Here is a 13,699-nt window from a genome sequence, read left to right on the forward strand (position 1 = left end):
ATTTTTTTTGGATAATTTAAACAATTTAGTCAAAATAAAATGCAGTATTCATAAAGGGGTAAATTAAACCATTACTTTTGTAAAGAAGGTATTAACTTGAATTGGGATACGGCCATGCACTAAGGGACCTTGCAGACTCAATTTCCTCCAGCATTAAGTCATCATGGCAGCAACCGCCCTGACCTCACCGCGTTATTGAGGGTAACATAGCGTTATAATAATTACAGATGCAGGGTAACCAACACAATTTTTGGAATGTATTAACTAAAAATGGAAAAAATATGCCTGTGTTTTGGTAGTGACCCAATAATTGAAAAGGGTATCTTACATCAACAAAAAAACATAAAAAAAATATGTGAGCCCCTGGATGGGGATGTACATCGTGGCAGAAGTTTAAAGTCTGACTTTATGACGGTGGCCCATTCATTTAAAAGTGGACAAAGTACTTGCAATTAGATTGTACATTAAAAGTTAATATTCAAAATATTTGACTGTGGAATGTGGTGATGTTTGGAATTACGCCTCATGCACACGACAGTAGGGTGCGTCCACATCCGATGCAGCATTTGGTCGCCTCAAATGTGTACTCCGTGTGCTGTCTCCATTTGTGGCTCCGTTTTGGGGCTCCCTTAAAAATTAAAAACAAAAAACAATTCTTGTCTACGCTTTGAAAATAAGAATAGCCATTTAAATTGCATTAGCCTGTTCCAATAGGCAAATGTGCAAAGGAAACATGGACGGATTTTGATTTTGGGAGCATCCGTGGTTTGCCCAACACAAAATTCTAAATGTTCGTGTGCATGAGACCTGACACTATGATTGTCAAGAAACATTAGTTAGTTTTTAATCAAAAGCATGTTTAGAGAAAAGTTTTTTTTTTTGTGTAAAGAGGGTTTTCAGAAACTCCAAATACGCACTTACCTAAAATTCCAAAATAACTACCTAACAAACAAATGCTTCGGGTGTGTGATTCCACCGGAATTTGCTTTAAACAAATTAGGACAGTTTGTAATTTATAAAGGAAAACCAACATATGATTGTTGTCCAAAAAAAATCTGTTTATTAAACAGTAATCAGCCATTATTTAAAAAAAAAATATATAAATTCAATAACTTAACATTATTTTTCACAGATGTTCTGCAAATCAAACTGTTTAAACTTAGAAATGTCAACATGTTGAGCTTCCAAATTTAACTTTAATGGCTTCTGTCTCCCTCTAAAAATTTAGTATACATTTTGTGGGGAAATTTAAATTTTATAGTGCAACTACTCCATTTCTAGTGTTGTTAGCTTGTTCTGTGGCTTAGTCTCTTTAAAAACCACACTTTTAGAATATTAAAATTACATTGCTACCAGCAAGTGGTGTGGTTGCTGGCAGGTAGCCGCTGCATCCAACTTTCAATTAAAATCCCCCTCCTCCTGACGATTGACAGGGCCAGCAAGAGATCTCCTCCTTGGGCTGCCCCTGTATGTGTTTCAAAATTAGTGGCTGCACTGTGCTGGTATTCAGTAGACGCAGGCGCACTGAGAGGAGGACGCTCGCTCGGCCGCTCCATCCTCAGTGCGTCTGCCCCATGTGTACATGTGACCTCATCCTGGGAGGCGCATTAAGGAAGGAGCGTCAGAGCAAGCTTCCTCCTCTCAGTGCGCTGACTGAAGACCGGTCCAGCGCTGGCCCAATATTTGGAACACAGACAGGGCCAGCCGGAGGAGGAGAGCGCTCGCTGGCCCTGTCAATTAACAGGAGGAGGTGGCGTTTTTTGGAAAGGAGGATGTGGCAGCTACCAGCTAGCAACCGCCCTACTTGCTGGTAGCTAGCTAATTAACATATTAATAAAAGTGTGTTTTTAAAAAAACTAAACAACCAAAAAAGGTAAGAGTACTATAGGTGGAATAATTGCACTGAAATGGCTAAAATTCACCAAAAAATGTCAACTTCATTTTGAAGTGTCACAGAAGCTCTTTAACTGTGTAAAAATGTTGAAACATTACATGATCATTTTTTAAGTGCTGAATAAAATGCTTTTTTGCTCTAATTGAAAAACTTGTTTTTTCAAATCATCTATGGCCTCCATTAAAGATTTAAATTGGTTCTGGAAAAGTTCAGTTAGCTTCAGAAATTCAGATTCGATTTTTTCCTCAATCGTTGCAGTGATGGTTGCCAATTGACATTCTTGGGTAACTCCCGATGCATTTTCAATCTCCACTGGTTCCAAATTCAAAGTTATAATATCTTTAGGTTGATATTCTACTTCCTATTTGGGGTAGAAATGAAAGCATAAAATTTATATTAACTTCGTATTATATATGTCACAAAAATTAAAATTTTAAAAAATATATCACTTAACCTGTAATTGTTCATCTGCTTGGTTTGAATTCACATCTTTTTTTTTCTTGGTAACTTTAACAATTTTTTCGCCACTTTTCCCATCTGGACTTTCAAAAATATTAATAATAAAAATATTTATGTAGAGAGTAAAATTTAAATATAGAAATGTTAAATTATAAAAAAATAAAAATTATATATATATATATATATATATATATATATATATACACACACAATTTTTTTTTTATATGCATCTAATGTATCTAAAGGGCCAATATTTAATTTGAATATGCTCCTTTTAAAAATTAAAACACTTGCACACCATAAACAATTTGAAAGGTTTGAATAATAAAAATATTGCATTTGGATTCAGTCATGTTGCACTGTAACCTGTCTGCACAATAAAAAAGTACTTTACACTTTAAGCAAGCCTCTATTGAAGTGCACATATGTTGTTGTGGAACAACGGTGACTCCAAAAACTCAATCATATAATTTAAAAATTTTTTTTTTTATTTGACTACTTTAAACTGCAAGAAAATGTTACACTATCAAAATGGATATCAGTTCGGACAACTGTTAAAACATGTTTATATGGTTATATAGTGAATTTTGTACTGTAAAAGCAAAATGCATCTTATTAAAAATTCCAAAAAAATGTATATTTGCCATTGTAATCAAACTTTCTAAACAACACAAAGATAGATCTGTGTTAATACACTTTAAAATAGACATCAATTTGGCATAATAGCTAATGTAATGACTTCTAAAGGCTTCATTTATAATACAAGTGGTGGGGCGCAGAATGGATATGTTCTAAAATTTCTTTCATTATAAAATTAAAAGATTACATCTTGTTTCAACATTTGGCCCACATGCACTTGACCGTTGTTAGGGTCAGCATCTGAGACAACATTTTTTTTTAATCACAAATGCAGAACCATTAACTTTAATAGGGCCATCAAAGATGCGGCCACCACTATGTATTTGTCACGACCGCTATCCCAGCAGCAGTCGTGTCGCACCAGACGGAGGGGAAGGGGGACCCTTATCTACGGATGGGAAATAGAACGGTCACCCCTGACTAACCCTAAGCTGGCACCTGTCTGCCCTGATACCCTAGACGGGGTGTGAACCCGTGCGGTGAGCAGGATGCCTAAACCCTCAGTCACCCTAACAAGACTAGACTGGGGAAAGGCAGATGGGAGCACTAGTCACCATCACTCACGTCTAGGAGAACAACAGGGGAAGACAGCAACAAACAAACAAACAAACAATCAAACATAGATAGACTTATCCAGTCACGAGCAGAGAAGGTGATCCCAGTAACGACGGTCCACACCAGACGAGAGCTCCACAGCAATACCATCAAACGATCTCCTTCAAAGGTCAGAATAGCACTGGAAGTAAGGACTATATCTGGCAATGACTGCAAGTGAAACTGAAACTAAAATAGTAGCTGGGAGTGGCAGACAGGACTCACCTGAGAAGGATTCCTACAAACTCCCAGTCAGGACAAAAAGGTTCACAAGGCAAAACCCTGATGACATACCCTGAACCACAGAGCAAACTCACAAGCTATCGCGAGTAGCAAGTCGCTGCGACCTTCTCCTCCCAGACCTGTCTGGATCAGTCACAGTCGTGACAGTACCCCCCTTTCTACGAGGGGCCACCGGACCCTCAAGACCCGGCCTCTCCGGATGGGACCTATGAAAAGCTCGAATAAGTCTGTCCGCCTTTATCTCTGATGCTGGCACCCACATTCTCTCTTCGGGACCATAACCTCTCCAGTGCACCAGGTACTGAAGAGAGCGGCGAACATATCGTGAATCAACAATCTTTTCTACCTGAAACTCAAGACTGCCATCAACAACCACCGGTGGAGGCGGTAGTGGCAATGGTTCAGGAGGTTCTACATATCTCTTAAGCAGAGATCTGTGGAAGACATTATGGATCCTTAGAGTCTGAGGTAGCTCCAGACGAAAAGCCACCGGGTTAATGACCTTAATTACCCTATAAGGACCAATAAATCTCGGACCTAATTTCCACGAGGGAACCTTCAACTTGATATTTCTGGTAGACAACCACACCAAGTCATTCACCCCAAGGTCCGGACCTTCAGAGCGCTTCTTATCAGCCGCACGTTTGTATCTACCACCAATTCTCTTCAAACTTTCTTGCACACTCTGCCACACTGATGAAAGTGAAGATGCAAATCGTTCCTCCTCGGGAATCCCAGACGGCCCCCCCTCACTAAACGTACAAAACTGAGGATGGAAACCATACGCACCAAAAAATTGTGACTTATCTGTGGATTCTTGACGACGATTATTAATGGCAAACTCGGCTAACGGTAAATAAGATAACCATTCCTCCTGATTTTCGGAAACAAAGCATCTCAAATATGTCTCTAGGTTTTGATTGGTACGTTCAGTCTGACCGTTGGACTGTGGATGGAAAGATGAAGAAAACGACAGATGAACCCCTAAACGAGAACAAAAGCTTTCCAAAATTTAGAAACAAATTGGGTACCACGATCCGAAACAATATCGGAAGGGACCCCGTGAAGCTTCACGATGTGGTCAATAAAAACCTGAGCCAGTGTATTAGCATTAGGCAATGCGGTAAGAGCAATAAAGTGCACCATTTTACTGAATCTGTCAACAACTACAAGAATAACAGTCTTCCCAGCTGATACTGGTAGATCCATAATGAAATCCATTGATAGGTGCGTCCAAGGCCTGTTGGGGATGGCCAGAGGAAAAAGACGCCCTGCTGGACGAGTATGATCTACCTTAGAACGAGCACAGGTAGCACATGCAGACACAAAATTAAACACCTCCTGGCGCCACTTAGGCCACCAGAACCGACGAGACACTAATTCAGAGGTTGCCTTACTACCTGGGTGTCCTGCCAGTGTGGAGTTATGGTGTTCTTTTAGTATCTCCAGGCGTAAATTTTCTGGCACAAACAGTTTACCCGAGGGGCAGGAGGCCGGGGCGTCCCCCTGAGCTTCCAACACCCTTCCCTCTAAACCTGAGTGTAATGCAGAGACCACCACCCCCTTTTGCAAAATAGGCTCTGGTACCTCAACATCACCCCCTCCAGGAAAACTTCGAGACAATGCATCCGCCTTAGTATTTTTTGCCCCCGGGCGATAGGTTATTACAAAATTAAACCTAGTAAAAAATAACGACCACCGAGCCTGTCTAGGGTTGAGACGTTTAGCAGACTCCAGATATAATAAGTTTTTGTGATCAGTAATCACTGTGACGGGATGAACCGCCCCCTCCAAAAAATGACGCCACTCCTCAAAGGCCAACTTAATAGCCAAAAGTTCCCTGTTGCCAATATCATAGTTCCTTTCTGCAGTGGACAATTTCTTCGAAAAGAAAGCACACGGACGCCATTCACCAGGGGACGGACCCTGAGAAAGTACCGCTCCCACCCCCACCTCTGATGCATCAACCTCTACAATAAAAGGAAGCGAGACATCTGGCTGTACGAGAATAGGGGCCGAGGTGAATCTCTCCTTCAGAGATGTAAAGGCAGTTTTGGCTGCATGTGACCATTTGGAAAAATTGGATCCCTTTCGGGTCATGTCAGTCAGTGGTTTGACCACCAAGAAATAGTTCTTTATAAACTTTCTATAAAAATTGGCAAACCCCAGGAAACGTTGCAATGCCTTCAGGTTCTCAGGCAGATCCCAGTCCATAATCGCCCGGACTTTCTCTGGATCCATGCGGAAACCTGAATCTGACAACACATACCCCAGAAATTGCAGTTCTTTTACGGCGAACACACATTTCTCTAATTTAGCAAACAATTTGTTGGCCCTTAATATCTGCAGCACTTGTCTCACATGGATCTTATGTGTCTCCAAATCCGGAGAATAGACCAGGATGTCATCAAGATATATCACAACAAATCTCCCGATAAGGTGACTAAAAATATCGTTGACAAAATGTTGGAACACCGCAGGCGCATTAGTAAGACCAAATGGCATGACCAGATTTTCATAATGCCCTTCTGGAGTATTAAAAGCCGCCTTCCACTCATCCCCCTCTTTGATGCGAACCAGGTTATAGGCTCCTCTGAGATCCATTTTAGAGAACCATTTAGCACCAGCAACCTGATTAAAGAGGTCGGGAATGAGAGGAAGAGGATAGGGATCTCGGATAGTTATCCGGTTTAACTCCCGGAAATCCAGGCAAGGACGCAGGCCCCCATCTTTCTTTTTAACGAAAAAGAACCCTGCAGCCACGGGTGAAGAAGAGGGTCTGATGTGTCCCTTAGCCAAACTCTCCGAAATATAATCTTTCATAGCCTTCCTCTCCGGGCCGGAAAGATTGTATAACCGGGTTTTAGGTAGTTTTGCCCCAGGTACAAGATTAATCGGGCAATCATATGGACGATGAGGTGGTAACCCCTGACAACCCTTCTCAGAAAACACATCCATAAAATCTGACAGAAAGGCAGGTAGAGATGTTACAGAGAGTGTAGAGAACCTACTACTCAAGCAGTTGTCCTTACAATGTTCACTCCACTCCACAATCTCCCCGGCCTGCCAATCCACCACTGGATTGTGGGTCACCAGCCAGGGAAGCCCCAATACCATAGGAGCCGGAAGACCGTCCAGGACATAACAAGAGATATGTTCTTTATGGAGGTCCCCTACCTGTAGATGGATATTATGGATGATCTGAGTTAACTCTCTCTGAGTAAGAGGGGAGGAGTCGATGGCAAAAACAGGAATAGTTCTGCGTACCGGTTCCGGAGTAAAACCCAGAGCCTGAGCAAACCGTGAATCCACCAAGTTGACCCCTGCCCCACTGTCCAAAAAGACGGAACAGATCTCAGTCTTATTGCCCGCCTCAACGGTAGCGGACAACAAAAACTGAGACATGCGTATGGAGGAAAGAAATACGCCCAGACTGTTATCCTCCGCACAATCTGGGGACTCTAGTTTTCCGGCGGCTCCCTTGTTTGTGGTCTCTTGGGTTCTGAGGGACATACCTTTACCAAATGACCCCTCCCCCCACAACGAAAACAAACCTCTGACCTACGGCGGACCTTAGAAGGATTCACCCGTCTAGTGGCGCCCCCAATTTGCATTGGTTCGACTGGATCATAACAAACCGATCCCTGCCCTATAGAGGCCTCTGTAGAATTTAATAGTCTCTCCCTGAGTCGTCTGTCGATTCTTATGGACAGTGACATAGCAGCCTCAAGTGACCCAGGGACCTCGTATACCGCCAGCGCGTCTTTTAATTTTTCAGACAACCCCTGGGAGAACTGACTCCTAAGGGCCGAGTCGTTCCATAATGTATCAGTAGCCCACCTATGGAATTCGGAACAATATAGTTCAGCAGACCGGTTCTCTTGCCGAAGTCTACGTAGCTTAGATTCAGCCAGTGAGACCCTGTCCGGGTCATCATATACGAGACCCAGGGCTTTAAAAAACTCCTCCACTGATCGTAAGGCCGGAGAGTCTGATGGTAGGGAGAAAGCCCAAGCCTGCGGATCTCCTTGCAGGAGCGAAATTACAATGCCCACCCGTTGTTCCTCACCGCCGGAGGACCTAGGGCGTAACCTGAAGAACAATTTACAAGCTTCTCTGAAGGTTACAAATTGGTCTCTTCCTCCTGAGAACCTATCAGGTAAAACCACTTTTGGCTCAGGAGTACCTTGGTTTTCCGTAGCAACGGTGGAACCCAAGGATTGCTGCTGCTGCTGCACTGTTGCTTTTAATCCTGCCACTTCCAGGGATAACCCCTGTAATTCTTTTGCCAAAACCGTAACCGGATCCATAGTGGAACAGAAAAATACAAAGCAAAACAGCAAGCAAAAAAAAAAAGAAATGTCACTCTTCTCTTTTTGTTTTCTTTTTTTTTTTTTTTAAATGGCCAGATATACTGTCACGACCGCTATCCCAGCAGCAGTCGTGTCGCACCAGACGGAGGGGAAGGGGGACCCTTATCTACGGATGGGAAATAGAACGGTCACCCCTGACTAACCCTAAGCTGGCACCTGTCTGCCCTGATACCCTAGACGGGGTGTGAACCCGTGCGGTGAGCAGGATGCCTAAACCCTCAGTCACCCTAACAAGACTAGACTGGGGAAAGGCAGATGGGAGCACTAGTCACCATCACTCACGTCTAGGAGAACAACAGGGGAAGACAGCAACAAACAAACAAACAAACAATCAAACATAGATAGACTTATCCAGTCACGAGCAGAGAAGGTGATCCCAGTAACGACGGTCCACACCAGACGAGAGCTCCACAGCAATACCATCAAACGATCTCCTTCAAAGGTCAGAATAGCACTGGAAGTAAGGACTATATCTGGCAATGAATGCAAGTGAAACTGAAACTAAAATAGTAGCTGGGAGTGGCAGACAGGACTTACCTGAGAAGGATGCCTACAAACTCCCAGTCAGGACAAAAAGGTTCACAAGGCAAAACCCTGATGACATACCCTGAACCACAGAGCAAACTCACAAGCTATCGCGAGTAGCAAGTCGCTGCGACCTTCTCCTCCCAGACCTGTCTGGATCAGTCACAGTCGTGACAGTATTATGTTCACATCCGTTGCTCCCTTCCGAAGTGCTTGCAATCAAACCATTTCAAAGATTTATAAAAAATAATCTTTTACAGTTTTCAGACAAAATTAGGCTTTCCCATTCCACAGGGGGGGGGGGCTTTCCCATTCCACAGAATTGGGGATTGCATTTCCCCAAAAAACATAAGTACAGTGGGCCGTAGGCCTACACCACCATGGTAGCCATAATGCTAGTCTTAATCCTCTTTTGTTAGGTTTTGTGTGTTTTTAAAATTAAAATCAAAACGGATTTATCAACTATAAATTTAAATTTACTTTTTTTATTATTTTAAACAAATATATGTCGATGTCTAAAATTATTAAAGTTAAACTTAAAAATTAATTACCTAGAGCTATGGACTTTCGGATTGATGCCAACATAGTTCTCTGTCTAACTTTCAAATCAGAGTAGCATTTTAGAATTTGTCGTCTTGTATGTTTTGTGCCATATTCATTTTAGAGAAGGCTTGAAAGTTCCAGTAGGATTCGACATTTTTTCTCATGCACTTCTCCACGACACGCTTCCTCATAACCCATTTCATCCATATATTTTACCATTGTAAATAGTTCCTTTCTTGAAAAAGGTGCAGCTCTTTTCTTTTTATATTTTCCTGTGCCAATAAAAGATAATTTTTAGATCCAAAGAATTTAAAAAATCTTAAATTTTTTTTAAAAAAACGCACTGCTGGAAGCCATTTTGCAAGCTAATGTTTGGTCAAATACGGTATTCTTTTTTGAAGGAATCAAAGTTACTGTAATCTAAAAAAAAAACAAAACACACATTAATGATGTAAAAAGCTTTTAAATGTAAGGTTATAAAAAACGGACCTTTCACAATTGCATTAAGTGTGGATTCGTCTGGGATCTGCACAGACTGGTCTGCACTGTTAATGCAAATGCTTGGATCCTCTGTGAAAGTTTTTTTTTGTTTCTTTTTTTATTTAAATTTTTTAGAAATTTAGATTAAAAAAAAAAATATCTTTTCACAGTGGATCCAAGCAAATTAAAACACCAAATGCCAAACGGATCCCTTTTGATTAGACATAAAGCCAATTGTAGACGGGTCTGTTTACAAAGGCACCAGATAGTGTCTGGGGCCTGGCAAACGATAAAAGCACCATTTGGGTGTGCATCTCCTAAGTGGAATGGAGACTGCTTGTAGGCAAACAGATGCATTGAGAGTGACTTCTTATCCCTTCTCAATGCATTGTTGAAAATATGAACGTTTATTGACCACTAGTGAGAGTCCTGTAAAAATATTTCCCCTGTGGATCCAGAAACGCCACTGTGAAACTCGCCCAAAGTGTCAGAATTACTCTAGCACGGCATACAGTTACATCACAGTGGCTCAATATTGAAAACAAATTGCTCATGCATATCCCCTTGCATTCAGAATGGAGAGTAATCTGTTCCAAATGCACAAGGATGCCTTCAGTTCAGTATATCTGTCTGTTTAAGAAATAACTCAGTGATGCCCAACCTACGGCACGCGGGCCAAATGCGGCCCGCGCAGTGACCGGACTTTATCAGCCCAGGGCGGGCTACGAACGGCACAGGCAGCAAAGCGATGCTGCCTGTGCCTGCAATCTCCCTGGCCAGCCCCGCCTCCTAGCTAATTTATTCACTGCACTTGCCTCTGCTAAATTGAAGAGAAGTGCCGTAATGTCGCACAGGCGCACTGACAGAGGCCTCGAAGACGGTGCATGCGCACTTTAATGCCTCTGCCAGTGCGCCTGTGCGAGATTACGGGGGCGCTTCTCTTCAATTACAGAGGTAAGTGCAGTGAACAAATTAGCTAGGAAGCGGCTCTGGGTGAGGGGGATATCTGTGGACGACACTGAAGGGGGGATCTGTGGACGACACCGAAGGGGGGAATCTGAACGACACTGAAAGGGGGATCTGTTGAGGACACTGAAGGGGGGAATCTGAATGACACTGAAGGGGGGATCTGTTGAGGACACTGAAGGGGGGAATATGAATGACACTGAAGGGGGGATCTGTGGACGACACTGAAGGGGATGTTGGGGTAGGAGGTTCTGAAGGGGTGTTTGGGTGGGAGCTCTGGAAGGGGTGGGAGGTCCGATAGGTATGTGGGGGTGGGAGATAATTTGTTTTGCTATGGGGCCCAGTCATTTCGAGCAACGCCTCTGATTGGTAAGATTGGGCTGGCACTCAAGCGATAGAGCGCCCTGCTGTAGGAGAAGCCGGCGGGAGATTAAAGGAGGAGGGGCCAGCTCCTGGTGGTGTTGGGCACACGGCGAAAGCATGGCGGTGGAGGATCTGACTGAAGCCTAAAGACCAGACATCAAGGTAGACCTGCAGAAGAAGGTGACAGTGCAGTATGTATACATGTGTGTAATGTATGTAGTGCAGTGTGTGATCATCACATACTGCACTACATACATTACACACATATATACATCACATGCCCCCTCACAGTAATAATGCCAAGATATGTGCCCTCTTCACAGATGTAATGCTCACACATGCCCGCTCACAGTATTTATGCCCAGATATGTGCCCTCTTCACAGTAATAATGCTCACTCGTGCCCCCACACAGTTGTTATGCCCTTATATATACCCTCCTCACAGCTCTCAGTAGTACCCTGATATGTGGCCTCCTCACAGTAGTTATGCCAGATATGTGCCCTCTTCACAGTAGTAATGCTCACACGTGCCCCCTCACAGCGTTTGCATTTCTTTCTGGCAAAGCTATCTGTTTCCGGCCATAAAAATGTATACCAAGTCTAGTGCGGCCCTCAGTCGAAAAATGGTTGGGCGCCACTGTTTTAGACCATAGCATGCAACGATTTTTTCAATGTGTCTAAAAACGGAAGACTTGCTTGAATGGGATTTATTTTATTTTTTTTCAGCTCAAAAATGTAGTATTGCAAGATCTAGACTCAAAATAACAACTATGACACATTTTCCTGTAGAGCATGAACATGAGCAGACCAGTGAACTAGTTAACAATACAACAAAGTCAAATCAGTCTGTCCGCATGACATGCGGAGTGATTTTTTTTTTGGGGAAATGCATCTAAATGTGTGGAATAAATTTAGACTGTCACATATAGATTGGTTTTACAGGTGTCCAGTTTCAAAGTCTGATTTTATTTGATTGCACAACCTTCCACAAGTGTGTAATTAACCTAAGCTGTGTGATTGTTGTCAACTTTTAACAGGAGACAGATGTTATACCTAATTGAATTAAATATAGGTTTAATTTGGCGGAATGCTCCAAACAATCTCCCCATGTTGACCACACAACTACCTGCACCTTTATTCTTGAGTTAAATAAGCTGCTTTTCTTTCACCAAGTACTTTGATCAGTGTTGAATACTGTAACAGAACGCCTAGCACCCCGACCGGGTACCTCCGTCGATAGATGCTCCTAGTGCTTTCCGAGGACTCCAGGCACTCCACTTGACACCGTCAGTGCTGCAGACCCCACGAACCGCCGAAGCTTGGTGGAGGTCACGCCGTCTCCTACCCACCCTGGACCTACGACAAGGCTCCAGTGGGTGAACCTCTCCTAAATGCAGAGACAGGAACCAGGAACAAGCTCTTACAAGAGCTTCTACTCAGGGGAGTATTGTGATATAGCAATCCCCAAGAGTGTAGTTATCGCATTCCCCAAACATGAGCCAAGACTTCATGAAGGTATAAAAACAGCATCTCTTTATTGAGGGCTACCCGCCCGTATTTATGCAGGTCCCCATCTGGTGGACACGCCCCCAGGGGACCAGAAGGGAGACTGCGACACACAGACACAACACATCCCCACAATGCATCATGGCCTCCTCCCCTCTGCCCCGGAGACACCCGAGGAGCAATTCAATTATCTCTCAGGACAAAGGGAAATCGCCAATACACATGTGGAGACAACAGGACAGAAATCTCCATTTAAACACACAATGGGACAATGGCACAATGGGACAATAGAAACACACCCAGCATATTCCTCCCCTCTGTCTAGGAGACAATTGAGTCAATCTCTGTATCTACCCAACTATCTCCTAAGCTGAAAAGTTACACCTCTTATTATAACTTGTTACAACTTTGTGAGTTTACATTGTACATACACATAACCCACATCAACCCAACCAGTATAACTTGGGGACAAACCCATCCAAAATTCACTCGAATAGGTTCAGGGGTTTAAAAGTTAGCAAAAGTATCTCAAAGGGCCGTAATCCTGGGGCAGGAGGCTAGCAAACAGCCCCCTCCAACACACCGTGGCGAGGTTGGTTTCATCACAAATACATTAAAACATCGCACATGTAAGCAAACTCACCAGCAACAACCTCTATTCAGCTTTGACACTGGATTCTGTCTTTGCTGCGTCATTCAAGGAACTCCCAGTGCAATGTAGCAATATTAAGCCTTCTGATTGGTCCTTGTTTTTTTTTTTTTTTTTTTAAAGTCGCACAATGCTTTTAAAAAGTCGCACGATGCTTTTAAAAAGTCGCACGATACTTCAAAAAGTCGCATGTACAGTTTAACAGCTTGCGACTTTTTGTGAGCAATGATATGGACAGTAGGATTCACAAGAAAACCGATCACATGATCACTGAAGCCTGTTTCCATTAATTATTGTGGTGACAAGTTCTGTCAAACTGCTCAATAAATCAGGTTGCCGAAAAAAACTATATCTCAAGTCAACTGAAACATATGTTTGGTTTACATAAAAAAATGCATCATGTACATGAATGTTTTAACTAAAAAAGGTGAATCAGCAGTGTCAAAAGTAATAGTTAATTAATTA

This window comes from Bufo gargarizans, chromosome 6 (assembly GCF_014858855.1).
Source record: "Bufo gargarizans isolate SCDJY-AF-19 chromosome 6, ASM1485885v1, whole genome shotgun sequence".
In the NCBI taxonomy this organism is placed as follows: domain Eukaryota; kingdom Metazoa; phylum Chordata; class Amphibia; order Anura; family Bufonidae; genus Bufo; species Bufo gargarizans.